This window comes from Littorina saxatilis, linkage group LG16 (genome assembly GCF_037325665.1).
Source record: "Littorina saxatilis isolate snail1 linkage group LG16, US_GU_Lsax_2.0, whole genome shotgun sequence".
Lineage (NCBI taxonomy): Eukaryota > Metazoa > Mollusca > Gastropoda > Littorinimorpha > Littorinidae > Littorina > Littorina saxatilis.
In genome coordinates this window covers 41,621,876-41,637,942 of record NC_090260.1, presented here as the reverse complement: position 1 = coordinate 41,637,942, position 16,067 = coordinate 41,621,876, and positions in this window count along the sequence as shown.

Below are 16,067 nucleotides of genomic sequence, written 5' to 3'. Positions count from 1 at the left end.
ATACGGGCCCTGGTGGGTTCAGAGTGGAGATTTTTCCGATCTCCCAGGTCAACTTATGTGCAGACCTGCTAGTGACTTATCCCCTTCGTGTGTACACGCAAGCACAAGACCAAGTGCGCACGGAAAAGATCCTGTAATCCATGTCAGAGTTCGGTGGGTTATAGAAACACGAAAATACCCAGCATGCCTCCCCCGAAATCGGCGTATGCTGCCTCAATGGCGGGGTAAAATCGGTCATACACGTAAAAATCCACTCGTGCTAAAAACATGAGTGAACGTGGGAGTCTAAGCCCATGAACAAAGAAGATGAAGACAAACGCACCTCTGTTTTTATGACTGAAAGCCATATTTTAGTCATCATCTGTAGTGCTTGTGGGATACCTTACTGCTTTCGCCGGAACAAACAAACAAACAAACAAACAAACAAAAATCTTCAACCCACATCAGACAAGTAATGTTTTTAATTTATTTTCAGACATGGCACAGTGTAACGAGGACAGGCCACACGTGTTGTGATCTTGACAGAGACAACTATTCATCAACAGGATGTGACGTTTGGGTCACGCTTGTCACGTGCATCTGGTGGAGTGCATTATGGGAAAACACAAACGAAGCAGGAAGAGGCTGATCGCTTCCGGCGCGAATCTTTCAGGTTATTATCTTTCACAATTATTTTCGTTTCACATTTGGTCAAGTGTTGACTAAATGTTTTAACATAGACGGCGAATCGAGAGGAGGGTGGTGGTGTGTGTTTGTCTGTCTGTCTGTCCGCTGTCTGTCTGTCTGTGTGTACGTGTAGAGCGATTCAGAGAAAACTACTCGACCGTTCTTCATGAAACGTTACATGAGAGTTCCTACAAATGATATCCCCAGACTTTTTTTGTTTGTTTTCGAGATATGTCTTCAATGAGGTTATATCCGGGTTGTTGTAAAAGTTGAAGCGGCACTGTCACATCCTAATTTTTTCAAGTTTTAGTCCAGCAATTGCGACGAAGCCCGGACTATGGGAGATCTGGTTCGTCGGTCGCGCAGATTTCTGGTGCTTGTATGCCGGCCTGTGGAGACTGATCAAGTTCAACCTCCTGTGTCGGTGTCGTATATAATTAAGTGTTTAAACCTCTCTCCCTCTGACTCCCACAGACGTACCGCTGTGGGAGATCTGGTTCGCCAGCCGCACGGCGTTCTGGTGGCTGTGTTGCGGCCTGTGGAGACTGGTCAAGTTCAACCCCCTGACCCTCATCGCGCGGCGTCAGAGACAGCTATACCTGCTGGACCCGGTCAAGGGAGAAGGCGCCATCACCCCGCCCTGGACTGAACGCATCGGGGATTTCTTCAGATCGGGTGAGTGCAGCTGTGTACCTGGTCTGAAGAGCACGAACCGAAAGTGGGTGCCACCCAAACGGGAGAGAACAAACCGCGGAGTCTGATTCGTTGAAATCACAACAAATCTCAATTTCAACCAATCCAACACCGCGGCTGGCACCGGTGTAACACGACATTTTTACTCCACGAAAAATTTACTCCGGAGTAAACATTTCGTACGAAATACTTACTCCGAGTACACCTTTCGTACGAGAAAAGAACTCCCCAAGGCACGAAAAAATTACTCCCTCAACGAAATTTTTACTCCCCATTTTTTTTACTTCCAGTATAATTCTCGTACGCGAAAATGGGATGCGGGCGAAGGGATAATGCCAATATGTGATCTCGCGCAAACGAATGTCGCGCTACCCTCCCTCCACCCCTTCCACCACCAAGACTAACAGGGGACAAGGGAGTAAACATTTCGTACACCTGGCATGGGAAGTTAAATTGCTCGTGTTAGGGTGAAGTGATTTATTCGTTATTTATTCGTCAGGGAAGTAACATTTGTGTACGAAATGTTTACTCGGATATCTCCTGTCGTGGGAAGTCATTTTCTTGTGTAATGAGGGAGTACTTTGTTCGTAAAGGGAGTAACATTTTCGTACAAATTTTTTTTCTCCGGAGTAAAAATCTCGTGGGAGTAATTTTCTCGTGTTACACCGGACAGGTTGGTAACATTCGCGTGCCCCTCGGCCCTGGTGAGTCATTGGATGCGGTTTTGCTGATACATCTAAATAATTGCACTGACCCCTAACCAATCGACCGTCCGATAGTTTTGACATGTAGAAGGTCTTGTGACTATCCCTTCTCTTACTATACGGACAAAACAAAGACATTTGGACCACTATTTACTTTCAGTCCAAGAGCAACTCACATAATAATGTCCTCTGAATCTTGGACTAACACTGCAAGGGAGAAACATGTCGTATCCCCGTGAAACTATGTAAAGACTTTATTTATAAGCAAATTTATTATAATATAACTTTGAATGAAACAGATATATTATTTGGTTTTTGGAATGAAAATTTAAAAAACGATCAAATTTACTTTATAAATTATTGTATTTTGATAACAAAAATGACCATAGGAAAATTTAAGTATGGGAAGAAGTTAGACTTACGTATTAAAGTACGGTATTTTATTGGAATTAGAGTTAAAAATTAGACAGAAGTTTATGTTTTGTATAATATAAAGTTGATTATGTTATACAGAAAAAGACCAAGGAAGGAGGATGCCTTAAAAAAAAAATTAAAAAATAAAAATCGGGCAAAAAATATGAGTTGAAGCATCCTGCTTGCAACTGAGGTCAAAAAAAAGAAAAGTAAAAAATTTCCTATCCCCGTGGGTAAAGCAATACGCAAAACACAGGCCTCGCTTTCACTCCCGCTGTTTAAAGACCCGACCCGCTTCGTGAAAACACGCCTCGCCGTCTGGGATCTACGTCCACATGGGATAAAACCACCCTCCACTTGGTCACGTACCAGAAACCAACACTTTGACTGCTTGCTGCCGTGAGTTGGAATTTATAATCAATATGAGGCTTATATCGTGCGTATTCCGTGGGTACAGTTCCAAGCACAGGGTGTTTTTTTATTTATTTATTTTTTTTTTAATTTTTTTTTTTATTTTTTTTATGCAATTTATATCGCGCAGTGTGAGATGGAATTTTTTTTACACAATACATCACACATTCACATCGGCCAGCAGATCGCAGCCATTTCGGCGCATATCCTACTTTTCACGGCCTATTATTCCAAGTCACACGGGTATTTTGGTGGACATTTTTATCTATGCCTATACAATTTTGCCAGGAAAGACCCTTTTGTCAATCGTGGGGTCTTTAACGTGCACACCCCAATGTAGTGTACACGAAGGGACCTCGGTTTTTCGTCTCATCCGAAAGACTAGCACTTGAACCCACCACCTAGGTTAGGAAAGGGGAGAGAAAATTCCTAACGCCCTGACCCAGGGTCGAACTCGCAACTTCTCGCTTCCGAGCACTTAAGTGCGTTACCACTCGGCCACCCAGTCCTCAATTTTAAGATGAATTCAATTCCGGAAAAAAGTCACTAGTGACTTTAAAAAATTAACTCTTTAAAACATATACCACTGTAGACAAAGAGCTTGCAGGCTGTTCAATGTTGGTATGTGACCAAGTGGAGGGATGGTCTTATCCCGAGTAACACCCAGGCTGTTCAGTGTTGGTATGTGACCAAGTGGAGGGATGGTCTTATCCCGTGTAACACCCAGGCTGTTCAGTGTTGGTATGTGACCAAGTGAAGAGATGGTCTTATCCCGTGTAACACCCAGGCTGTTCAGTGTTGGTATGTGACCAAGTGGAGAGATGGTCTTATCCCGTGTAACAGCCAGGCTGTTCAGTGTTGGTATGTGACCAAGTGGAGGGATGGTCTTATCCCGTGTAACACCCAGGCTGTTCAGTGTTGGTATGTGACCAAGTGGAGGGATGGTCTTACCCCGTGTAACACCCAGGCTGTTCAGTGTTGGTATGTGACCAAGTGGAGGGATGGTCTTATCCCGAGTAACACCCAGGCTGTTCAGTGTTGGTATGTGACCAAGTGGAGGGATGGTCTTATCCCGTGTAACACCCAGGCTGTTCAGTGTTGGTATGTGACCAAGTGGAGAGATGGTCTTATCCCGTGTAACACCCAGGCTGTTCATTGTTGGTATGTGACCAAGTGGAGGGATGGTCTTATCCCGTGTAAAATCCTGGCCAGATGCGAGACGGTAAGACAAACGAAGCGGGCTTGACACTATCTCATCTTTCAATCACTTCTTATGTTTTAACCTTGACAGGAAGAAAGACAACTTGTGCTTCGTTGCAGATCGATATAAAGAATAATTGAGTTCCTTCCCTTTAGAGCGCTGTGAACTGGAAAATGATGGAAGGGAGGCAATCACTCCTAGTCAAAATGCAAAATCTCTATGACTATAGATTGTCCAGACAAACACACAGACAGACAGACAGACAGACAGACAGACACACACACACACACACACACAGACACACACACACACACACACACTCACGCGCGCACGCATGCATGCACGCACGCTCGCACGCACACACACGCACACACACACACACACACACACACACACACATACACACACACGCACACACACACTCTCTCTCTTTCTCTCTCTCACACACACAAACAAACACACACACACACACACGCACGCACGCACGCACGCACGCATTAACACACGCGCACACACTCACACATGCACACACCTACACGCACTCACACATACACACGCATACACGTGCGCAAACAAACACACACACACACACACACACACACACACACACACACACACACACACACACACACACAAACGTACGCACGCACGCATGCGCGCGCGCACACACTCAGACAAGTTCAACAATGAAAACCAGTCATCACCGACAATACATGTAGTATGGCTTGGCTAGCCGAAATCCGAGGACCAAGTATGGATTACGCTCGTCTCCGATAGAAATGTGTATCTTTGTCGCCGCGAAGCATGCGGACGTGTAGTACCTCAATAACATATTTTCTTTCGTTAATGATATGTTAAAGAGTAAACATTGCGTATTTATAATTTTTTGTATGCAGGAAATTATGAGGACTACAATGCAACCAGTTTTGATTCTATTACCGTAAAATCCCTAGCAAACGCCCCCCCCCCCCCCCCCCCCCTCTGCACAGATTTCGGGTACAAGTAAGGGGTGGGCGTTTGCTAGGTATACACCCCTTTGCAAGATAAAGTGTCATCACATTTTCACAAGAAATAACAAGTCGCGTAAGGCGAAAATACAATATTTAGTCAAGTAGCTGTCGAACTCACAGAATGAAACTGAACGCAATGCCATTTTTCAGCAAGACCGTATACTCGTAGCATCGTCAGTCCACCGCTCATGGCAAAGGCAGTGAAATTGACAAGAAGAGCGGGGTAGTAGTTGCGCTAAGAAGGATAGCACGCTTTTCTGTACCTCTCTTTGTTTTAACTTTCTGAGCGTGTTTTTAATCCAAACATATCATATCTATATGTTTTTGGAATCAGGAACCGACAAGGAATAAGATGAAAGTGTTTTTAAATTGATTTCGACAATTTAATTTTGATAATAATTTTTATATATTTAATTTTCAGAGCTTTTTTTATATATGTTTTTGGAATCAGCAAATGATGGAGAATAAGATGAACGTAAATTTGGATCATTTTATAAAAAACATATTTTTTTTTACAATTTTCAGATTTTTAATGACCAAAGTCATTAATTACTTTTTAAGCCACCAAGCTGAAATGCAATACCGAAGTCCGGGCTTCGTCGAAGATTACTTGACCAAAATTTCAACCAATTTGGTTGAAAAATGAGGGCGTGACAGTGCCGCCTCAACTTTCACGAAAAGCCGGATATGACGTCATCAAAGACATTTATCAAAAAAATGAAAAAAACGTTCGGGGATATCATACCCAGGAACTCTCATGTCAAATTTCATAAAGATCGGTCCAGTAGTTTGGTCTGAATCGCTCTACACGCACGCACGCACGCACGCACACACGCACGCACGCACGCACACACGCACACACATACACCACGACCCTCGTTTCGATTCCCCCTCGATGTTAAAATATTTAGTCAAAACTTGACTAAATATAAAAAGGGATCCAACATGTGATCTATGCAATTTTAATGAAAAATAAACACACCGTTTGTTTAAACAAATAAAGATCAACATTCTGTGATATAAAAAAAACAAGTCGCGTAAGGCGAAAATACAATATTTAGTCAAGTAGCTGTCGAACTCACAGAATGAAACTGAACGCAATGCCATTTTTCAGCAAGACCGTATACTCGTAGCATCGTCAGTCCACCGCTCATGGCAAAGGCAGTGACATTGACAAGAAGAGCGGGGTAGTAGTTGCGCTAAGAAGGATAGCACGCTTTTCTGTACCTCTCTTTGTTTTAACTTTCTGAGCGTGTTTTTAATCCAAACATATCATATCTATATGTTTTTGGAATCAGGAACCGACAAGGAATAAGATGAATGTGTTTTTAAATTGATTTCGACAATTTAATTTTGATAATAATTTTTATATATTTAATTTTCAGAGCTTGTTTTTAATCCGAATATAACATATTTATATGTTTTTGGAATCAACAAATGATGGAGAATAAGATAAACGTAAATTTGGATCGTTTTATAAATGTTTATTTTTTTTTACAATTTTCAGATTTTTAATGACCAAAGTCATTAATTAATTTTTAAGCCACCAAGCTGAAATGCAATACCGAACCTCGGGCTTCGTCGAAGATTACTTGACCAAAATTTCAACCAATTTGGTTGAAAAATGAGGGCGTGACAGTGCCGCCTCAACTTTCACGAAAAGCCGGATATGACGTCATCAAAGACATTTATCAAAAAAATGAAAAAAACGTATGGGGATTTCATACCCAGGAACTCTCATGTCAAATTTCATAAAGATCGGTCCAGTAGTTTAGTCTGAATCGCTCTACACACACACACACACACACACACACACGCACACACGCACACGCACACACGCACACACGCACATACACCACGACCCTCGTTTCGATTCCCCCTCGATGTTAAAATATTTAGTCAAAACTTGACTAAATATAATAAGAAGAACAAACCGGCGAATCATCGAACACTGTGCACTAATCGTAGGTAAAGGAGGCCGAATGTCTTAAAACAAATTTAAAAAAAAACAAGTCGCGTAACTGGCGAAAATACAATATTTAGTCAAGTAGCTGTCGAACTCACAGAATGAAACTGAACGCAATGCCATTTTTCAGCAAGACCGTATACTCGTAGCATTGTCAGTCCACCGCTCATGGCAAAGGCAGTGAAATTGACATGAAGAGCGGGGTAGTAGTTGCGCTAAGAAGGATAGCACGCTTTTCTGTACCTCTCTTTGTTTTAACTTTCTGAGCGTGTTTTTAATCCAAACATATCATATCTATATGTTTTTGGAATCAGGAACCGACAAGGAATAAGATGAAAGTGTTTTTAAATTGATTTGGACAATTTAATTTTGATAATAATTTTTATATATTTAATTTTCAGAGCTTGTTTTTAATCCGAATATAACATATTTATATGTTTTTGGAATCAGCAAATGATGGAGAATAAGATAAACGTAAATTTGGATCGTTTTATAAATGTTTATTTTTTTTTACAATTTTCAGATTTTTAATGACCAAAGTCATTAATTAATTTTTAAGCCACCAAGCTGAAATGCAATACCGAAGTCTGGGCTTCGTCGAAGATTACTTGACCAAAATTTCAACCAATTTGGTTGAAAAATGAGGGCGTGACAGTGCCGCCTCAACTTTCACGAAAAGCCGGATATGACGTCATCAAAGACATTTATCAAAAAAATGAAAAAAACGTATGGGGATTTCATACCCAGGAACTCTCATGTCAAATTTCATAAAGATCGGTCCAGTAGTTTAGTCTGAATCGCTCTACACACACACACAGACACACACACACACACGCACACACACACGCACACACACACGCACATACACCACGACCCTCGTTTCGATTCCCCCTCGATGTTAAAATATTTAGTCAAAACTTGACTAAATATAACAAAGCCGTGGTGGGCGTTTGTTAGGTAGTGACCCCTCTGCACAACTTTTGGCCAAAAGTGGGGGGTGGGCGTTTGCTAGATACTGGGCGTTTGCTAGGGATTTTACGGTAATACAATTTTTGATGTCAAAACTTGTCTCAATGTAAGGAATGCCAGAGCTGTGATGATAGCAAACCCTACATCGTCACGCTCATAAGAAAAATACCTATCTCAGTGTTAGGCATTTCTGTAGTGAAACTACAGGGGAAGCTACTGGAAGGGTATCTAGTATGTGTTAGAAAGTACAAACTCTCAGACCGTCGGAAACCATTGGCACGGTAACGTAAGCAAAACTGCCAATCTCGTTTTTTGAGTTAGACACTTTTTTATGATACAGGAAGACTTGTTTTGAGAATGTGAAAGTATGCAAAAGCTCTTCGTGGGTTGTTATACAGTTTTGCTGATTGAAAATGTTGCTGTCAGCTCTTTATCTCATGTTTGTCCAGCTGTCACCGCTCGAGATAGGCAGTTTGCAACTTAATAACTAAAGTGAGATAGGCAGATTGTTCAGAAACTAAAGGAAGCTTTTGCGTTTTTCTCAAAACATAAAAAAATGACATAGGCAAATATCTTATGTTACAGTTTTCCTTCACTGTGTTCTAAGTCGGCTTCGCGAAGACTTACCAAAAATCCAGTGCCAAAGGCTTCGTGCATCGACCATCGTGAAGTAGTCGTCGCGAAGTCGGCTTCTGCCAGTCAATATCAGGCTTATCATAGGTGAGGGTGTAAGTTGTAACAGCGTGTGGGGCTAGTTTATCATCACAGCTTTGGCACTCTTGGCTTTTAGTAAAGATTTTACTAATTACAATCTGAGTAATATATTCAAAAATTGCCCTCGTAGCTTGCAACATGAAATCACTGATGTGACATTAGAAAACTAACAACAACAACCACGGTGACGACGATTAAGTGAAATAACGACGAAAAAGACAAACCTCCACATTCTGCATAATATATGCGGAGATACATTGATGCTGTGTTTGTGTGTGTGTGTGTTTGGGTGTGTGTCTGTGTCTGTCTGTGTGTGTGTGCGTGTGCGTGTATGTGTGTGTGTGTGTGTGTGTGTGTGTGTGTGTGTGTGTGTGTGCCGTGTGTGTGTGTTTGGGTGTGTGTCTGTGTCTGTCTGTGTGTGTGTATGTGTCTGTGTCTGTCTGTCTGTCTGTCTGTCTGTCTGGGTGTGTCTGGGCGTTTGTCTGTATAATGTACAGACATACAGTATTTATAATATGACTTAATTAGAAGTAATAACCTCCCATCATTTTTTCCGGTCCGCAGCACTTTAAAGGGAAGGAACTCCATTAAATTTTGTTCTTACATCGTTCTGCAACGAATCATAAGTTGTCTTTCTTTCTGTTAGTTGATTGTTTCCTTTCTTCATGTTCTGCTTTAGTGATGCTATCTGGTCTGCCAAAATGGCCCCAGTAGTGGAGAAAGCAGGCTCAGTCGGCACACTCGTTGATATGATTGTACTCGGGTGTTTCCGTTGATCGCTACGGAAATGCACGAAACATACCATTTCCAAACAGTGAGGAGGAGAACGCGATGCGGTATTTTTGTCTCAGTCAACCCGGTTTATCCGGTTCGGGATTGCTGAATCGAGCTGCAACTCTATCAATGCCGTGAATAACGTCGAGGCAGCTAGGTTTTACCGTTGTTACTTACCCCGCACCTTGCCTTTTTCAGGCATGAAAATTCTCCGTATTTTCCGTATTTTCCGTATTTTTGAATAAAATAAACCGTATTTTTTTTTATTTACCGTATTTTTTCCTTTTTTTTTAAATTTTTTTTTAATTTTTTTTTTTCCTAGTCATAGTTATAGTAAAATAGTTTTGGGGCCATGTTTGAATCCAATTTTAAGGCTCAGATAGCCCCAGATTGCACCAAATTGCACCCTTGAAAAAAAAATACCGGGGGGGCATGCCCCCGGACCCCCCTAGAAGTCTTGGCGCTTTGCGCCTGTGAAACTTGGCGCTACGCGCCTTCGAATTTTGTTTTCAGTATTTTTTTTTTCTTCAGTTTTCATGCCTGCTTTTTCTTTGACTTCATAAAGTGTCTGATTGCATTGATCAGTGTTAAAATATCTGACTGCACCCTCGCAATTCTTAATAAGTTTACTGTTACTCCAGTTCTTTGTTTCATCGGAACTGTCAGCGGGAACAGCAGCAACGTCCACCATTTACTTTCACACTCAAAAAAAACAAAAACCTGGGTTTCTTCGTGTTCGCGTGCAGGTTTTTTTCTTCTTCAAATGTCACAATATTATATCAATTGTTGCTTTATACTGCAAGACATATTCCCGAAATGTCGCAAAACAGACCTGCAAGAGTTATCCTCCCTGTTACAACTAGCCCTACGTTACCATCGCACGTACAAGTCTTGTAGAGCCTCTCTGTTTCTCTCTTTCATTGTCTGTTTCTGTTTGTCTCTCGCTCTGTCTCTCGCTCTGTCTCTCGCTCTGCCTCGGTCTCTGTCTGTCTGTCTGTCTGTCTATCTCTCTCTCTCTGCATAATCATTTTATGTCTACCTAGATGGCTATACTAGTCTTAACACGTGCAAGTAGCTGTCAACAATTGGCAAAGCTTTATGAATTACACAAATATGTTCTTTATTATATGTATTATGTGGAATTTATGTTGCGATTTTCCATCATCACTTCATCATCATCATCATCATCATCATCATCATCATCATCATCATTATCATTTACACCATATAATCATTATTAGCATTAGTGTAAACGTTGGTATCGTGTGAATTTTACCGTCGATCACTTTACATGTGTTAACATGTTGCATGTTTCGCTTTCGATTTGTATGTTGCTTACTTTGCCATTTTATTGTTTATGTTTATTTGCTTGTTTGCTTACTTGTCGATTGTTTGCTGGTTCGTTCGTTTACTTTGTTTATTTGTCATGTTGCTTTACTTGTTTATCATTTATTAGATATTTGTATTAGAAGTAAGGACCGGTTGTAAGAAAAGGCGTCGCCTTAAACCTCTATCCTTGAAAAATAAAGTTCCATCATCATCATCATCTCTGTCTCTGTCTCTCTCTCTCTCTCTCTCTCTCTCTCTCTCTCTCTCTCTCTCTCTCTCTCTCTCTCTCTCTCTCTCTCTCTCTCTCTCTCTCTCTCTCTCTCTGTCTCTCTGTCTCTCTCTCTCTCTCTCTCTCTCTCTCTCTCTCTCTCTCTCTCTCTCTCTCTCTCTCTCTCTCTCTCTCTCTCTCTCTCTTTTCTAATACGGTTTTCACCACTGGATAGCGCATAAAAAAACTCGTTAGGAAAATGTAAAAATATGCAAATCATGCAAAGCGGTGACATGCGACTTATTCCGTGGTTGAGGTCACATTTATTCAGCGCAACACTATCGATATCTGGCATGTAGCAGACACGCCCAAACTCCACCATAAACCATGCTCGGTCCAACTACAAAAGAACCAAAAAGTCTCTTGCGTGACAGCTAAATGAAGCTTCGCTCGATATGTACCAGGAGCGAGATATTTCTGAGTAGAAAGTATGCTTCTTGATGCCTCGTTGATGATGCTCTTCGATCCATCATTAGAGAAGTTAAAATAGCATCTGATTCGTTGACAGTAACGCGTGCATTTTCTCAAGGTGAGGAGATTGCAGTGACGGTGGTGGGGGGTGCATTTACAATAAGCGGAAGGGCTCCTAATATGGACCGGCTCCTAATATGGACCACCTCCTGTTCTGACAAACTAACGGCGCTAGAGCGCTCAACACAATTTCATTGGCTGTATTCACCCTCTCTGGATAACTTTCAAATGTCAAAACAGTTGCAGAAACACAAACCTCAAAACCGTTAGGCTTTTTATATTTTTTACGTTTAGTCAAGTTTTGACTAAATGTTTTAACATAGAGGGGGGAATCGAGACGAGGGTCGTGGTGTATGTGTGTATGTGTGTGTGTGTGTGTGTGTGTGTGTGTCTGTCTGTGCGTTTGTGTGTGTGTCTGTGCGTTTGTGTGTGTAGAGCGATTCAGAGTAAACTACTGGACCGATCTTTATGAAATTTTACCTGAGAGTTCCTGGGTACGATATCCCCAGACTTTTTTTTTCATCTTTTCGATAAATGTCTTTTATGACGTCATATCCGGCTTTTTGTAAAAGTTGAGGCGGCACTGTCACACCTTCATTTTTCAATCAAATTGATTGAAATTTTGGCCAAGCAATCTTCGACGAAGGCTGGATTTCGGTATTGCATTCCAGCATGGAGACTTAAAAACTAATGAATGACTTTGGTCATTACAAATCTGAAAATTGTAATTAATTTTTGTTTTATAAAACGATCCAAAATTACTTTTATTTTATTCTTCATCATGTTCTGATGCCAAAAACAGATAAATATGTTATATTCGAATTAAAAACAAGCTCTGAAAATTAAGAATATAAAAATTATAATTAAAATTAAATTTCCGAAATCGTTTTAAAACCAATTTCATCTTATTCCTTGTCAGTTCCTGATTCCAAAAACATATAGATATAATATGTTTGGATTAAAAACACGCTCAGAAAGTTCAAACGAAGAGAGGTACAGTAAAGCGTGCTATGCAGTAAAACGCAACTGCTACCGCGCTAAACAGGCTCGTCACTTTCACCGCCCTTTGCACGAGTGGCGGACTACGGTCATTGTGAAAAAAATGCAGTGAGTTCAGTTTCATTCTGTGAGTTCCACAGCTTGACTAAATGTAGTAATTTCGCCTCACGCGACTTGTTTCACTTTTGGCAGGGTTTACTCTAAATTTGCCGCCTAAAACGGACTCGTTTCTGTCCACAGCCAAAGCTTTATCACACAAAAATTGCTACATATGACAGCTAAGACCGTATTTGTTACATTTTAGCAGTGTTGACCCCGAGTTTCTACTGCAATCATCTTACCAAATTCCCAAGTAAACTTTAAACCAATCTATTTTTCTTTTTTGTTAAGCTGTGTGTTTCATGAATTGTGTGAGAGAGAGAAAGAGAGAGAGAGAGAGAGAGAGAGAGAGAGAGAGAGAGAGAGAGAGACAGAGAGACAGAGAGAGACATAGTCACAGAGAGAGAGAGAGAGACAGAGAGAGAGAGAGAGACAGAGACAGAGACAGAGAGAAAGACAGAGACTGCGACAGACAGAGACAGAGAGAGAAAGAGGGAGAGGGGATCGAGAGAGAGAGAGAGGGAGATCGAGAGATAGAGGGAGAGAGAAAGCGAGAACAAGAACAAGAACAAGAACAAGAACAATTCTTTATTTAACGAGGGTAATAGAGTAAGCAGTGATCTGCTTTTTTACATCTGGCCCTCGCCCTAAAGAGGGACTAGTCTAAAATTGCTAAAGAATAAGCAAGTAAAGAAAACTACTGCTACATGATTAAAATAAAATGAAAGTAAGAAGATATCATCAATTTACATACAATACATTGCTTAAATGAAAAATGTAAGTTCATTTGACATGAGTTAAGAATTATAGAGTAGATTGCACTGAGAGAGAGAGAGAGAGAGAGAGAGAGAGAGAGAGAGAGAGAGAGAGAGAGAGAGAGAGAGAGGGAGAGAGAAAGAGAGAGACAGAGACAGAAAGACAGAGAGACAGAGAGAGACCACTGACACTACCACAACAAACAAACATAAAAACAAACAAACATACAAAAAATATTTTGCTTTGTTTTTGTTTTGTGGAAATCAGCTTTTTTCTGAGATATGAGGACTCGCGGGGGAACATATCAAACTTTACTCTCTTCCATACATAAACAAATTAATTAACAAAATAAAATAAAATAAAATATGGAAGAAAAAAAAGCTTTGTTGACAGAAAACAATAAATCTGTTTGTATAGATCTATGTATGCTAGAATCTTGTCAAAACCAACATGAGTTGAACACACGGGGGACTGTTTACACTGCGGGACCCAAGGCTGACAGTAACCGACCGCTTTCTATTTTCGTACCGCCGCTCTTTGATTATTTTCTGTCTCCGACCTTTGCGTCAATGTTAAGGGCAGATTATACCTGCGCAGTTTCAGCGGCACAGACGACGCACTGAATATTATTGACTAGAGGAATACCCGGCTTCGCCGGGGTGAATCGCGAGACAGAGACAGACAGCGTGGCGGTTCATCACAATCACCTTTGCAGGCGAAGTCCTGTCAAACGGGATTGAGAATTTTAGAGCTTATTTCTTAGCCCTATATTATCTGTTGTGGCTTCTCAAATGCCAGAACATACAGACAGTTAAAATTAATATTAAAAGTCCTACGGTTTTGAGCCATTAAGGACTTGAGTGTTTGTCCGCTTTCAAAAAGAGGAAAGAAAGAAACAAAAAATAAGGAGAGGAGGGCAGGGGGTGGGGTTGAGTTGATAATGCTCTGTGGAATTTGTTAAAATGAAAATTAGTTAAGATGTTTCTTGGTAAGAATTATAAGTCTGTATTCTATATCTTGAATAACGGGCTTGTAATATTTTTATTTTTTTTATTTCAAATCGAGTTAAAAAGTGGAACCTTTCAGGATCACCAATAAAACCAAATAGATGAGCAAGTAAGAGGAACACGAACAATAAATCTCAAAACTTTTTACAAATAAAAGGATTAAGATGTAAGCCACGAAGGCCGTGGTAATAAAAACAATATGTACAGTTTGGCGACTAGTGGGCCTTGGGTGAGGATATGTTGTCTAGAAGGTAGTCGCTGGAATCAGGAGGGATGGCGGGAGCCACTCGACCTCAAACTGAAACACGCTGATGTGATAATCTGGGCTTAGTTATACCCACAGCCCCATGTCCGAGTCCCTGACCAGTCGGCACAGCAGCAAGCTGTGTGACCAGCCTAGAGAACTGCTACTGCGCAGATAATCCTGGGGACTCAGACCATGGAGCTGCATATGGTCATATAAGGTTTTAAAGGTAATTCTATTTGTAGCGCATGGAGCGAAAATGTGTTGAAATGAATAGGGTTCTCCACAATGGCAGGACTTGTTAAAGATATGGAAGCGGCAGCCGCCGGCACGGAGGCGTCTGAAGATAGTGAGGAGGTTTGTTGGGAGATCGGGGTGTAGATCGTTCATATCAATGGGTTGATAGGACAGAGATGTTACGTACTGACTTCGAATGAGTTTACGGATTTTACTGTAGAACTCGGTTACTGAGTAGCCGATGTTAGTGTTAGCTGGGCTAGATTCTGCCGCTTCTTTGGCAGCGACATCCGCCAGTTCATTTCCCCGGACCCCTACGTGAGAGGGGACCCAGAGAAATGATACGGATGTGCCGGATGAGATTAACTGGTGACATATAAAGAGGATTTCTCTTTGTAGCTCTGCCCGATTTGATGTGTTTCGATGCAGAGCTTGTAATGAAGAGCGCGAGTCAGAGCAGAAAACTACCGCACGCGGTGTGACTGGGAGGTCATTTATAAAAGTGCATGCCATGAGCAAGGCAAATAGCTCGGCTGAGAATATGGAGATGTCTTTATTAAGAGTATATTTCCTTGAGATTTTGAGATCTGGGATCACAAAGGCGCAGCCAACGCTGCCGTCTGCAAATTTGGATCCGTCAGTAAAGACTTTTAAATGCTCCGAGAATTTGTAGTTAAGGGTTTCTTTTGTAACAGTAGCTAGGTAGACGGGGTTATCTTTTTTGGTAGTATTATCTTCACTGTCGTATATGATAGTAGGGGTTTCCTCAAGCCAAGGCGGGTAGGAGGGCGGGGGGACCCTGGCCAGCTCACTGACCTTCACCCCGCTATCGGCTAGAATGCGGTTTACTGTGTCGGATAAGGGTAGCGTTTTGGCCAAGAGTTGAGTGCTATGTTTGGTGTTGGCCTCATAATTTTGGTGCTGAGGAAAAAAGTCAGTCAGGACCTCGCAGGCAGAGTTCTCTACCGCGTGGGCTCTGACAGCATACTGAGCTGAACGGAGTTTTATCTCATCCACAAGGGGCAGCCACCCACACTCGCTGTAGACTCGACTCTTACTCGCTTGTTGGGAGAGTCCCAGAGCTATTTTGAGCGCCCTGCACTCTATAATAGCCAGTTTTTTCATGAGCGCCGGG